Genomic DNA, 14,225 nt, shown 5'->3' on the forward strand with positions numbered 1-14,225 from the left:
CGAAATAATCACAGTGATAATGATAGTTGTAACAACAACAGTGACTAACTTTTACTAAGGACCTGCTACATGCTGGTCTCAGTTCTGTGTGTGCACCTGGCTGACCTCGTGGAAATTCCCGATCATCTGGCCAGACACAGATGGGCAACACCCCTTGCACCCACGGGAACACTCTGCCCTCTTCCTCCACTCACATCCCCTGACTCAGGGGTCAAAAGCAGAGAGTCCGTCTGAGCAAATGCTTTTTCAGAATTATTCTGGTTGATGGCTCTGTTCTCTCTGAGTCATCTGCATTCATGAGCTCCCCAGCATCCTCATGGTGGGAGGCGTCTCTGGCAGAGAGTGGCGGCCTCAGAGGCTCCACGGAGATGGCATCTTCGCACCAGCACCCAAACAGCTTGCAAGGCTGGCTTGGGCTCCTGAGCTTCACTGCCACGCTCCCAGCTCGCTCTGTGAGCCCGCACCCGCCCACCCAGGCCACCATCTGGAGGTACAGAGCATAAGTCTGCTGTGTTGGATGACCAGAGGCAGCAAGCAGGCAGTCCCAGTGCAATCTGAGGCTCCCGTTCAGTGTGGGTGCTCTGAGGTGTCCACCCCCCAGAACCGAATGCACAGATGGTCAGAGGTCGTCAGCCACCTGTGCTGGGGACCAGCTCTCTCTTCTCGCTCCCAGCACACAGATGCACGCAAACCATCATCTGCACATACTGCTGTCCAGTACCCGCATCTTCCAGAAATGAAACAGACAGGACTGTCACCGCCTTTTTTTTTCTTTTTAAAGCAAAAAGCTGAAAGTTTCCTTCAAATAGGACAGAGAGCTACTGCCCTCATATTCTTGGGATCCTCCCAACCCAGGGATCAAACCCAGGTTTCCCATATTGCAGGTGGATTCGGTACTCTCTGAGCCACCAGGGAAGTCCCCATTCTTCTTACAAGTTTCTTTCAAAAAACCCAGGGACGTAGCCAGCATCCTCAGATGCCGTGGTGCCCAATGACAAGGATGAGGCTTCTGACCAAGAAGAAGATATGGCCTGTGAGATATAGTCCAGAAGGAGTTACTTTGGTTTATAGCAGTCAATTGGTTCCACCCACGACCTGGGGAGACTATGAGTACTACCCACAGCAGCAAAAGGACAGGGAAAGTATGAGACCCTCACTGTTGGGGCTAGGCAGAATCCTCCTGAACAGAAGGCCGTGCTGAAACCAAAGTCCAACCAAAGTACTGATTAGCTCATTCATCTAATGATATTGAAGTACAATCAGGGACAGGAGACAAAGAAGGAGGAGGTTAACCTTTATCAACTAATTTAATCCTCCCACCAATTCCGAGAAGCAGATATAATCATCACTGTTTTACAGGGAGACCTGAGACACAGAGCAGCAGGACAGAGCCAGGATTTCTATCCAGATCTACTTGTCTCTGCATCCGGGTGCCTCCTCCCTCTCCACTCCCCCTCCTCCCCATCTCACCTGGCCTCCTTAATGCAATTCGTTCATTTCCTAAAAGTATATTTGTTTAGTGCCAAACAGTATTAAGGTCAGGTGCCACAGGTGGGGTTGGCCACTTTTGCCAAATGCAAACCACCAAACACACGAACAAAACAATAACAAAAGCAAAACAGTACCCATTAGCCTACCCACCAAAAGAAGGCGACATAAACACGTTTAAAAATAGAGAAGATATATCTGGTAACAGCACTCTGAAGTCTGTCAGCTCCTTTTCCCTCTTACCCAACCTACGCAGTCTCCCTCACCTTTCTACCTTTTCTTTTCCCATAGTTCTTGGCTTCTGGCACCTACCTGTCTGTCTGCTCATGTTTCCAGAAAGCCACATACCTGTCAACTGAAATCCTCCAGCAAGCCCGATTTAAATGTACCCGTGGAAGGGCATCTGAGAGCCATGTGCAGGCACCTGTGTGGCCAGGTACGGTAGCTCACTTTAACAGAATGAATACTGCCTTCACTTCCTAGGGCTGCCCTAGCCAGGTACCATACCCTCGGGAACTGAAAGCAATAGAAATGTGAATTCTTGCACAGCCTGACTCTGAGGTGTTAACAGGGTTGGCACCCTTCTGAGGTTGAATCTGTCCAGACCTCTCTCCTAGCTTCGGTAATAGGTGCAGGCCTTGGCTTGCGGCTCTGTCACCCCAGTCTCTGCCTGCACCAGGACGTGGCTTTCTTCCCTGTCTACCCCTGTGTGCCCTCTCCTCTTTTGTAAGGATGCTTGTCAAAATGGATGAGGTCCCACCCTACTGCAGTGTGACCTCATCTTAATTATATCTGCAGCAATCCTATTTCTGAATAAGTCATATCTGGGGGTCATGGGGGTGAGGACCTCAGCATATTTGGGGGGTACACAGCTGACCCCAAAACAGCTACTGTACGCCAGACATGGGTTCCAGGCCACTTCATTTGGTTCTGATACTCTATGAAGTAGATCGGTGGCTCCCTACCCACTGTGTGTGACAGAACATAACATCAGCTGTCGAGTTTGTTTTTAAAATACTCATGTCTGGTCCCACTCTCCAGAGATCCTGATGTCGATAGATCCAGGCAGGGAACCAACCATTTTACAAAGTAAAATTAAGAAGTAAAGTTTCAAAAGGAATGACTAATGCTTATCTGGGAATAAGAATCACTGGGGTCCATCTTAACAACAATACAATAAATCAGGAAATGGGGGCAAAACAGAAGTGAAGCGCTATGTCCAAAATTCACTCAGTACCTGGATGAAACACAAGGTTTTCCAACCCAGGTCAGTTTCACTGAGAACCTCCATCCTTTCCACCACCCAGGGGTGACCAGCGTTGTCTGCACGGTGTAAAAATAAGTGTGCACATCTATGTCCTCTGTGGATTCTTAGTGAAGGCATGAGTGTCTCTGGGATCAAGTATGTATTTGGCTGAACATCTGTATATCTGATCAGCCACACACCAGAATGACTTCTACAGAGTGTCCCGACTAAGTCATGACGTTGACACGTACAATTAACTGTCACGTGTCACTCTCAACTCAGTCTGAAGTTTCTAGTACAGGGTACTCATCTCATAAATATTTTTAGAACAAATGAATAAAGAAACATCCATTTAAGGAAATATGAAATAAAAGTGGTCCTTGTTGGAATTTTTTTTTTTTTTTTTTAGTTTTTCCCCTTATAATCATGATGGGAAATCATGATCCTTCTGCTCCAATTTCGTTACTTCTGCATCCTTTTCTTCTCTCCAGATGAGAAAAAGAAGCCATTACTAGCTTGGGGACTGTTGCTGATTTGGGAACAACTTTAATCCCATTAAATATGTACTCACAGACATTCTACAGTATTAAATGTTGTCACTGGAGGAAATAAGAAAGGAAGAAGTTTAAAGGTAATTTGGTTCAGCCCTGAGATTCTGGAGCAAATGCTCCGACAACAGTCTTCATGTCCTAGATCGTCTCTGCCTCACTTGCAATGTCCTCCAATATCAGCCCCCCGAGGTCCATCCATGTATGGCAGAAGGAGGTCCGAATTTGCAGGATGGCTTTGGTTTTAAATAAGTTATGGCACTGTCCCCATAAGCTGGGGTGACAGTTTCATGGCAGTCAGTTTCACACTCAAGTCCGTCCTGGTTTAGACAATATGGCCAGGCTCCATCAGCACACAGCCATTTTTCACAACACGCACTCTGAGTTTCAGTTGAGAAAACATAGACAGACACCCCCACCCATCCTGATTTCCATTCTTACCTAACACATGCCCTTTGCTGTGTTCATGGTGTCTTGTGACTGTCTCCTCCCTCGTACAAAGTATCTTCCTGCCTTTGAGTCTGCCCATGTTCCTCCCCCTGCCTGAAAAGTTCTCCTTCCCTACTCTACTTACATAAGTCTAACCCATCTTTCAATACTGCCTTCAAGCCCCATTTCCATGAAGCCTCCTCTGTCTACTCAGCCCACACTGATTCCTCCTTTCTCTTAACTTCCACCCGTGACATTTGCTTTGCTAAATTAGGATATGGAGTGAAAAGCATCTCTTCAGTGATGGATTCACTCCTCCTCCATGTTCTGCCTGGACTTTGTTTATAAGCCTGCAGGTAGCACCTGGTTACGGTAATTTGATACTAAACCCAACAGGTTGGCTTTCTTCAAAGGTGGTTCTTTAAAAGAAATGAGAATACATAATTTGCTTACACATGCTTTCATTTTTTTTCCTTTCAAAACTGTTGCTCAATTCTAAGAGAGCTGCAAATAGAATATTTAAACTGGAGCCTCTCTTGGAGATCTCCTTGCCTAAACTCTTATTCAAAGCAGAGGTACACCCTACTGTAGCATCCTTGAAAGATGGCCACTAACTTACTCATAAACACCCTCTTTGAGCCCATCTCTCCAGGCACCTGTGCTCTTGCTGGTTGTCCTAGCTCTGATTGTTAAAGTTCTTCCTTCAGTCCAGTTCAGTTCAGTCACTCAGTCATGTCCGACTCTTTGAGACCCCATGAATCGCAGCACGCCAGGCCTCCCTGTCCATCACCAACTCCTGGAGTTCACTCAGATTCATGTCCATCGAGTCGGTAATGCCATCCAGCCATCTCATCCTCTGTCGTCCCCTTCTCCTCCTGCCCCCAATCCCTCCCAGCATCAGTCTTTTCCAATGAGTCAACTCTTTACATGAGGTGGCCAAAGTACTGGAGTTTCAGCTTTAGCATCATTCCTTCCAAAGAAATCCCAGGGCTGATCTCCTTCAAAATGGACTGGTTGGATCTCCTTGCAGTCCAGGGACTCTCAAGAGTCTTCTCCAACACCACAGTTCAAAAGCATCAATTCTTCGGTGCTCAGCCTTCTTCACAGTCCAACTCTCGCATCCATACATGACCACAGGAAAAACCATAGCCTTGACTAGACAGACCTTAGTCGGCAAAGTAATGTCTCTGCTTTTGAATATGCTATCTAGGTTGGTCGTAACTTTTCTTCCACGGAGCAAGCGTCTTTTAATTTCATGGCTGCAGTCACCATCCGCAGTGATTCTGGAGCCCCAAAAAATAAAGTCTGACACTGTTTCCACATCTATTTCCCATGAAGTGATGGAACCAGATGCCATGATCTTCATTTTCTGAATGTTGAGCTGTAACCCAACTTTTTCACTCTCCACTTTCACTTTCATCAAGAGGCTTTTTAGTTCCTCTTCACTTTCTGCCATAAGGGTGGTGTCATCTGCATATCTGAGGTGATTGATATTTCTCTCGGCAATCTTGATTCCAGCTTGTGTTTCTTCCAGTCCAGCGTTTCTCATGATGTACTCTGCATAGAAGTTAAATAAGCAGGGTGACAATATACAGCCTTGACGTACTCCTTTTCCTATGTGAAACCAGACTGTTGTTCCACGTCCAGTTCTAACTGTTCCTTCCTGATCTGCGTACAGATTTCTCAAGAGGCAGGTCAGGTGGTCTGGTATTCCCATCTCTCTCAGAGTTTTCCACAGTTTATTGTGATCCACACAGTCAAAGGCTTTGGCATAGTCAATAAAGCAGAAATAGATATTTTTCTGGAACTCTCTTGCTTTTTCCATGATCCAGTGGATGTTGGCAATTTGATCTCTGGTTCCTCGCCTTTTCTAAAACCAGCCTGAACATCAGGAAGTTCACGGTTCACGTACTGCTGAAGCCTGGCTTGGAGAGTTTTGAGCATTAATTTACTAGCATGTGAAATGAGTGCAATTGTGCGGTAGTTTGAGCATTCTTTGGCATTGCCTTTCTTTGTGATTGGAATGAAAACTGACCTTTTCCAGTCCTGTGGCCGCTGCTGAGTTTTCCAAATTTGCTGGCATATTGAGTGCAGCACTTTCATAGCATCATCTTTCAGGATTTGAAATAGCTCAACTGGAAGTCCATCACCTCCACTAGCTTTGTTCATAGTGATGCTTTCTAAGGCCCACTTGACTTCACATTCCAGGATGTCTGGCTCTAGGTGAGTGATCACACTATCATGATTATCTGGGTCGTGAAGATCTTTTTTGTACAGTTCTTCTGTGTATTCTTTCCGCCTCTTCTTAATATCTTCTGCTTCTGTTAGGTCCATGCCATTCTGTCCTTTATCAAGCCCATCTTTGAATGAAATGTTCCCTTGGTATCTCTAATGTTCTTGAAGAGATCTCTAGTCTTTCCCATTCTGTTGTTTTCCTCTATTTCTTTGCATTGATCGCTGAAGAAGGCTTTCTTATCTCTTCTTGCTATTCTTTGGCACTCTGCATTCAGATGCTTATATCTTTCCTTTTCTCCTTTGCTTTTCACCTCTCTCCTTTTCACAGCCATTTGTAAGGCCTCCCCAGACAGCCATTTTGCTTTTTTGCATTTCTTTTCCATGGGGATGGTCTTCCTTATAATACAGTATTTGTCAAAGTTAAGTTGGTGGCCCATCTGTACCATAATTATTTGAGGTGCTTGTTGAAAATTGCAGGTTCTCAAGTCTAACTCCAGACATACTGAATCAGCATTTGGAATAAGGATTTTAAAAAGTAATCTACATTGTTAACAGGTTTCCCAGGTGATGTTTATTATACCAAAGTGTAAGATCCACTCTTAGAGTCAGTGGATTCTATATCTAGAACTTAGTTCTACCTTTCTAACAGTGGAGAGCAAGACACTTCCCTTTTCTTCTCAATGTTCATTGCAGCACTATTCACAATAGCCAAGACATGAAATCAGTGCAAATGTCCGTTGACAGAGGAACAGATAAAGAAGATATGGTGCTTATATACAATGGAATATTTGTTGTTGCTGTTTAGTTGCTAAGTCGTGTCTGACTCTTTGCAACCTCATGGACGGTAGCCCATTAGGCTCCTCTGTCCATGGGATTTCCCAGGCAAAAATACTGGAGTGGGTTGCCATTTCCTTCTCCAGGGGATCTCCGCAACCCAGGGATCGAACCCAGGTCTGCTTAGCAGGTGGATTCTTTACCACTGAACCACCTGGAATGCACTTACAATGGAATATCACTTAGCCATAAAAAAGAATGAAATAATGCCATTTGCAGCAACACGGATGAACTTAGAGATTATCACACTAAGTGAAGGAAGTCAGACAGAGAAAGACAAATATCATACAATATCACTTATATGTGTAATCTAGAAAAAATGATACAAATGAACTTATTTACAAAACAAAAACAGACTCATAGACTTCAAAAACAAACTCATGGTCACCAAAGGGAAAACATAGTCATGGAAATGAAGACCTTAAGCATCAAACCTTGCAACATAGAGATTTCATCTATTGGAAAAGACACCTGGAAAGCCCCCTCTCAGATCCCAACAGAAAGAGATGTACTTTGCATCTCTGGCAGGAAGTGACACTGCTTTACTATCACCATAAATAGGAAGATTTTTTTTTTCTCTGTACCTGGCAACAGCTTAGCCAATGAAAAACCACTATCCTTCAAACTGTCAGATTCTTTCAATGGACTTTTTGTTTATAATAGCCCCTCCCAACTTCCCCATCTCTTCTATAGGAGAGTTTCCTCTCCTTCCTTCTACTACAAAGTTTCCTACACTGTCCTGGGTCTTCTCTTTGTCAATGTCCTTCCTAAAACGTGATGCCAAAATGAGGTGGAGAGAGCAAGCTAGAGAGAGCAAGCTCCAATGCTTTTATTATGAATACATATGGACAATTTCGATAGTGAGAAAACCAGTTTTGTTCCAAACTAGCCAGCGAGGTAGTATCATTCTGTAAAACTTTGTTAACAGACACATGATGTTGACTCTTCATAGTTGTTTTAATTTGGGTGTCTTTATGATTAGTTGTTCCTTTGTAAATTATCTGCTCTTCGCCTTTGTAGGTTTTTTTTTTTTTCTCTTTTAATTCATTACGTCTGTCTGGCAACTAAGCTGATTCAATGCATTATCTCACCTAATCCTCAAAACATTTCCCTTACTTTACAGGTAAAGAAACTGAGCCTTCAGAACATGAAATGAGGAAACACAGTTAGATCTTCAGCTTCCTCACCAACTTATGCCTTCATTTAATTAATGTTTTTGGGAGGAGAGATCTTTATCTTCCAGACACTTTGTAAAGTGAGCTAAGAGAGCCAAGTATTTGGGATGCAAGCATAAGGAAGATTCAAAAGAACATTAGAAATTCTCATAACTCCATTATTTACTTACATCTCCCTAAAATTTCTTTTTTATTACTTTCCTGGCCTAGAGGTAATAGTGACCAAGTTATAATCAATTAGTGCTATTTACTGAAACAAAAGTTAAGGAGGATGTAGGTATCTGTTCATATTTTTGTCAAGAGAGGTAATGTATGGCTGACCCTAAAAGACCATCAGAAAAAGATCAAAGAGTAATCTAGAAATAAGGCAGAACCCCATAAAATTACAGTCTATTAGTTGGCAGCAACATCAGTAGATAACAGTTCAAAAGTACACATGCAGGAAGAATTGCTTTCATTTTTTCCATTTTCCATTATCAAGACCAGTATTTACGCAATTAACTAAGATCCAAATGCTAATTCATCATTTATAGCATTTTAGTCCAAACAGCTGAGCTTCTCTTGGTTTTGGTTAATTTAATCGAATTCCACACAATTATACTTTAATTGAAAATGCATATGCATAAAGTTGAAATGATGTTTAAATTAACTGAATTTACAGCTACATAATAAAAACGCAAACAACAAAGTACAGATCTGAGTTGGAAACAAAATTAATTTAATCCTACTCCATTTTTCTACCTTGAAGGTGGCCAACACCCAAAGGTCAGGCATTCCCAGCGTCACACAGCCAGTGGTAACACTGAGACTCAAATCCAGGTTTCCTGACTTTGGATTGAGAGCCTGTACAGCTGGGTCTTTAACTGATAATTAACTGTTCCACCCTCACTCAAACAAACCTTGGTCCTCCAAACTCTCATAAAGTTTTTCAAACAAAACCTATAAACTAGGTATCAAAACAGCTAATGTAATTTTAAAGATCTTTGTTCCCCAGCTTTGTGATTCCAGGCAGCCTAATAAAAGTCCCTGGGGTCTATATTCTTCCAGAAACTTTGGCAGAAACTCAATTTCTTCCTTCTTCATTATTCAGACTCATAGGCATTCGCAATTTCTAGGTTCTACATTTTGCCCCAATCTTTCTTTCACATAATAAACAAGCATAATCAAAAAGAAAAAAATTATTATTAGGTCAATTATGATGCCAATTTCCCCCAAGTAAGAAATAATACATCTTTTCTTTCTTTTTTTTCTTTTACTACTCTAAGTTTCCCATTACTTTCTTTTTGGAACCATCATTTGAAACCACACAAAAATTTTAAGTTCACTTTCTCAATACTAAAATTTTAGTTCCTCCCAACTTACTGTCTGGCAACCATGCTCTTTTCACAGAACATAAAGAGGATTTAACATTCAAACACTTAAAAGCCACATATACTCTTAATGTAATTGACTGTCATTCACGTATATATTAATAGTTCCTAGAATTTTATCATCTGGATCCTAGTCTTAATTATTTGTGAGCCTGCACCCGCCACCAGACCAAGGTCTGCACTCATCTCCAGCTTTGCCCAAGAGTAGTGCCCTCCACCACACATGCTCCCCTACGAAGGAGAGCCCCCTCCCACAGAGACCCTTCCTCCACACACAGGCCTCTCCCCACCCCCAGACAGGAACAAACACCCACCCGGGGTATCATCACAAAGTAGCACCTTACTTCACGGTTCCACCTGCAGAGTCAAGAAAAACACCTAAAACCATTCAAATGAGCCCTTAAATGCCATGCTAATCTGATAAACCCTGTTGGCTGTCTCACAGGGACAGCTCTTTCAAACCTCTCCTTGGAAATTCAGGCGAGGTGACCCCAGCTGCCTTCAGATTCAGTTACCCACAAGGCTCCCCCACAAAGGCCAGACCACAGGGGAGCCGGGCGCACACTCACTGCAAATCTGACTTGGCAGCTCTCCTCCCCCAGGTAGCACAGGTCTCCCGAGACGTTGGTCTCCAGCCACAGGTGCTCCCCGTTCACGGCATTTTCCTGGAGAGAAAAGACACACCTGACTTCAATCTTCTTTTCAGGCATAAGTTGGGGTGGCGGAGAGGGGGGGAGAATGGATCTCAAATTTAGATTTTTGGAAGAACACTAGTGAATCCCAGCAGTCTAAAGACTTTTCATTTTACTCCTGACAATACTGCTGGAGTTGGTCCTACTGACATTCTAGAAATGGAAAAGGTGTTCGAAAAAATTTTGAGCGATAATGAAGATGTTAGCTCCAAAGATGCTTTAACCATGCTGGTGGTCATCTTTGAAATATACAGTAAATAAGGGGGAAAAAACCCTCAAGTTATTCAATCTAAAGCCTTATTCATCCAGGCCCACTGCGGAGTCCACAACAACTAAAACCAAAATTCTATTAAAAGTTGATTCTTTTTAACAAGTTAGCTACGGAAGGTAGTACTATTAAAGTATTTTAAAGACTTCTTGAAACCACACTTACATTATTAATGGGTAAATTATGCTTCTAAACCAGAAGCTTCTTAAAAGTTTTAAGTCACTGTACAGACAAAGCATAACAAATTTCTACCAATTTAAACCTATTACCAGTTCAATATGGCCTTCACCCAATTCTAAGTTCTCCAAGTTGAATGATTTCCTTGCTTCTAAAAATATTTTCATACTTCCAGTAGCAGAGAATAGCTGCAGGTTTGGAACCCTATGGGCTTCCCTTGTGGCTCTGCTGGTAAAGAATCCGTCTGCAATGTGGGAGACCTGGGTTCAATCCCTGGGTTGGGAAGATCTCCTTGAGAAGGGAAAGGCTCCCCAATCCAATATTCTGGTCTGGAGAATTCCATGGACTGTATAGTCCATGGTGTCACAAAGAGTCAGACATGACTGGGCAACTTTCACTTCACTTCACTTGGAACCCTAAAAGTTCTCAGAGTGTGATGGATGAAAACAATATAAAAAATTAATTAAAAGGCAATGCTCTGCCAGTTATCCTAAATAAATCAAGCTCAACAAACTAAAATATTCTACAACTGGGAATTTAGTATCCAGCTGTAACTTATAATCATCTGTAGAATTTCTTTCCATTGTTTTATTCTTCAATTCATTTAGCAAGCATTTTTCCACACCCCTGGTGCCAGGCACTGGGTTGTATGCCAAGTCGCATCAGTCATATCTGAGTCTTTGCAATCCCATGGACTGTAGCCCAACAGGCTCCTCTAGGATTCTCCAGGCAAGAATACTGAAGTGGGTTTGCCATTTCCTTCTCCAGGGCATCTTCCCAACCTAAGGATTAAACCTGCATCTCTTATGTCTCCTGCATTGGCAGGCGGCTTCTTTACCACTTGCACCACCTGGGAAGCCCAGGCACGGAGTTAGTGTATAGTAAAAGCTACCAACGAACGTGGAAACTAAACAAATAATTATAGCAGCAAATACTAGAAATACTTACTACAGCAGAAATCCCACCAACTCTTTTAAAAAGTGAAGTATAAAATGCTGCAGTGGGGGAAAGGTCAAAAATCCTTGATAATACCAATCTAGGCAGGCCAGCAATTAAGTCCTGGTAGGTCAAGGAAGCTGGGTAGGAGCAGGCAAGACCTGGGAGTCAGAGGTGTAAGAGACATCAGTAACTCACCGGGCTGGGAGACTTCATTCACGCTAGGCCAGTTGGTACGTTCCTGCACTAAAGACCGCCCCTGATCCCCTCAAGCACTCAGGGGCTTGCTGATCACTATCCCTGCAGAGCAAGGACTGCTACCGCTAAGATGAACTAGCTTCACTCCTAAGTGGGGAACCTGATTAGAAAGCCCGACATTTGTAAGAGAAGAAGGAAAGAAAAAGGTGTTGGGTCAAACACGCTGCTTCTCAAATCTGATTGCTCATTAAAATGACCTGATAAGCTTTGACGAATACCTATCATCTCACCCCCAGAGAGTCTGCTTTCACTAGTCTGAGGTTTTTAGCAAATACTTGCAGTTGTAAGAATGGGAACACCATTTACTGAGCATGAAGGGAGAAGACTAGAGTAAGAGCAGATTTAGGGCGTGAGAGTTCAGGTTCTTCTGTTATTCTATTTTCAATTGTGTTATAATTAACATTCAATATATTAGTTTCAGGTGTATAATATAGTGTTTGATATTTTAATACATTATGAAATGATCACTGCAATAAGAGTTCAGTTTTGAGGATGTGAAATTCTGAGATGCTTATTAGACCTTCAAGCGAAGATGTTGAGAAGGCTGTTTTTTATAAGTCTGAAGTTCAAAGAAGAGGTTTGTACTGTATGAATAATTTGGGAGGCAACCGTTAACTGATCTAAAGCCAAGAATGGAAAACCCTAAGGACGGAATGTGGATGGAAAGCTCTGATTTCTGAACCGTGGAACGTTCCAACATTTAAGAGTTTGAGAACATAGGAAAGATCCAGCAAAGGAGACTGGGATGGAGTGGCCACTGAAGTACAAGGAAAACAAACAAAGAGAGTAACGTTTCTAGGAAGAAAGTGCCCTTAGAAGGTCTGCGTCAAAAGCGGAAGGCTGAGAACTGCCCGTTGGGTTCTCCATGTGAACATGTTAAGTCACTGATGATCTTGACAGAAGTAGTGACAGTGGGACGAGAAGGAAGAAAGCCTGACGGAACTGGGTTCAGGAAATGATGCTACTGACTTTACTTTCAAAATGTATATGAAACCCAATTAATGCTCACCACCTCCACTGTCACCACCTGATCCTCCGTCCCCCTGGCTTGGAATACTCCTGACGGCCCCGGCTGATGTCCCGGCCCCGCTTGTCTCTTTCTTTCACTGTCCAGTCACCGCGTCTTCTCTCCCCCTCCCTCTCGGTCACTGACATGCAGTCACACTGGTCTCCTCATATTTCCCAAGCAGACTAAGCAACCTCTCATCCCCGGCCCACTGGATCTGACGCTTTCTTAACTAAAAATTGTTTCACTGTATATTGTTTACTGTATCCAAGTTATTTATTCCTCTCCATTCTGACTTAGGTGGTTCATTTCTATTTACCCTTTGGTCACCAAATCGAGCGTTACTTTCTCAAGCCAACACTGACCCTCACATTGAAGTCATTTTGTTAGCTGCTCTCATAAAACCATGTTTACCTCCCATCATTTATCCCAGGTGGCAATTATTCATTCATCAGCAGGAGTATTGATTCATGTTTCCTTCTTACGCTAGATTCTAACCTTCATATGGACATTAAATGTCCAGCACTTGGTACCTTGCAAACAGTAGACGATGAAGACATTTAGGGAACTGAAAAGATGGGACCAAGAATCAATGAATGAATCACATTCTTGTTATATAACGTTCCAAGGAGTAGAAAGGATAATTACTTTTTTACCTGCCCATTAGCTCAGAGTCATACACCGTAAGACGTAAACATGGATGCCTAAGAGACTTGACAATCTTTCAAAATCACGACAGAAACAGAAGCATGCAAGAAAAAGCCAGTCATGCAAGGAAAACATGAAACATACCTTTCTTAGACTATATTTTTCCTGTCTCATCCTTTTCTTGTACATCTGTCTTGTCCAATGCATCAGAAAGAAGTAACCTTACCCAAAGAGAGGTTTGGCCTTGGCCCTCAACTATAGGATGGTAATTTAAGTGCCTGGGATGTCTTGCCTGATAACGGCATCTTTGTTTACCTGGGGACCCTGGGTTATACTAGATATACTAAAATAGCACTGACTTGTGGTGGGGTATATATCATCTCAACCTCCAGAGGGTCAAGTGGCTAAGGTCAACCATGCAGGTGGTCAACCATGTCCATATGACTAAGCCCCAATTAAACTCTGGTCACCAAGGTTCAGATGTGCTTCCTTGGTGGCGGCAATACACCATACGTACATTCCCAAATGGCCGCTGGGAGAAGTTAGCTCTGTCACAAACTGACTGGGAGAGAACAGTTGGAAGCTCCTTGTACAGGAATCTTCTGGACTCTGCACCATGCACCTCTTCTCTAGGCTGATTTGAACCTGTGTCCTTTCACTGTATTGGGATTCCTTGGCGACTCATATGGTAAAGAATCTGCCTGCAATGTGGGAAACCTGGGTTCGATCCCTGGGTTGTGATGACCCCCTGGAGAAGAGAATGGCTACTCACTCTAGCATTTCTGCCTGGAGAATTCCATGGACAGAGGAGCCTGGTAAACTACAGTCCATGGGGTTGCAAAGAGTAGGGCATGACTAAGTGACTAACACTTTCACTTTCCTTTCACTGTAGAAGGTCATAAACGTGAGTAAAAC

General features: G+C 43.0%; 1 protein-coding gene across 1 annotated transcript in view; it reads right to left on the reverse strand.

The window, feature by feature from the left end:
- The window catches only part of DGKI (diacylglycerol kinase iota), a 344,361-nt gene that overhangs the window by 319,646 nt on the left and 10,490 nt on the right, over positions 1 to 14,225 (reverse strand). The window contains exon 2 of the mRNA XM_040259956.1: positions 9,895 to 9,990. The gene's annotated coding sequence lies outside the window, so the exon portion shown is untranslated. The remainder of the gene's footprint in view (positions 1 to 9,894; positions 9,991 to 14,225) is intronic.

Source organism: Oryx dammah, unplaced genomic scaffold, assembly GCF_014754425.2.
Source record: "Oryx dammah isolate SB20612 unplaced genomic scaffold, SCBI_Odam_1.1 HiC_scaffold_18, whole genome shotgun sequence".
Classification (NCBI taxonomy): domain Eukaryota; kingdom Metazoa; phylum Chordata; class Mammalia; order Artiodactyla; family Bovidae; genus Oryx; species Oryx dammah.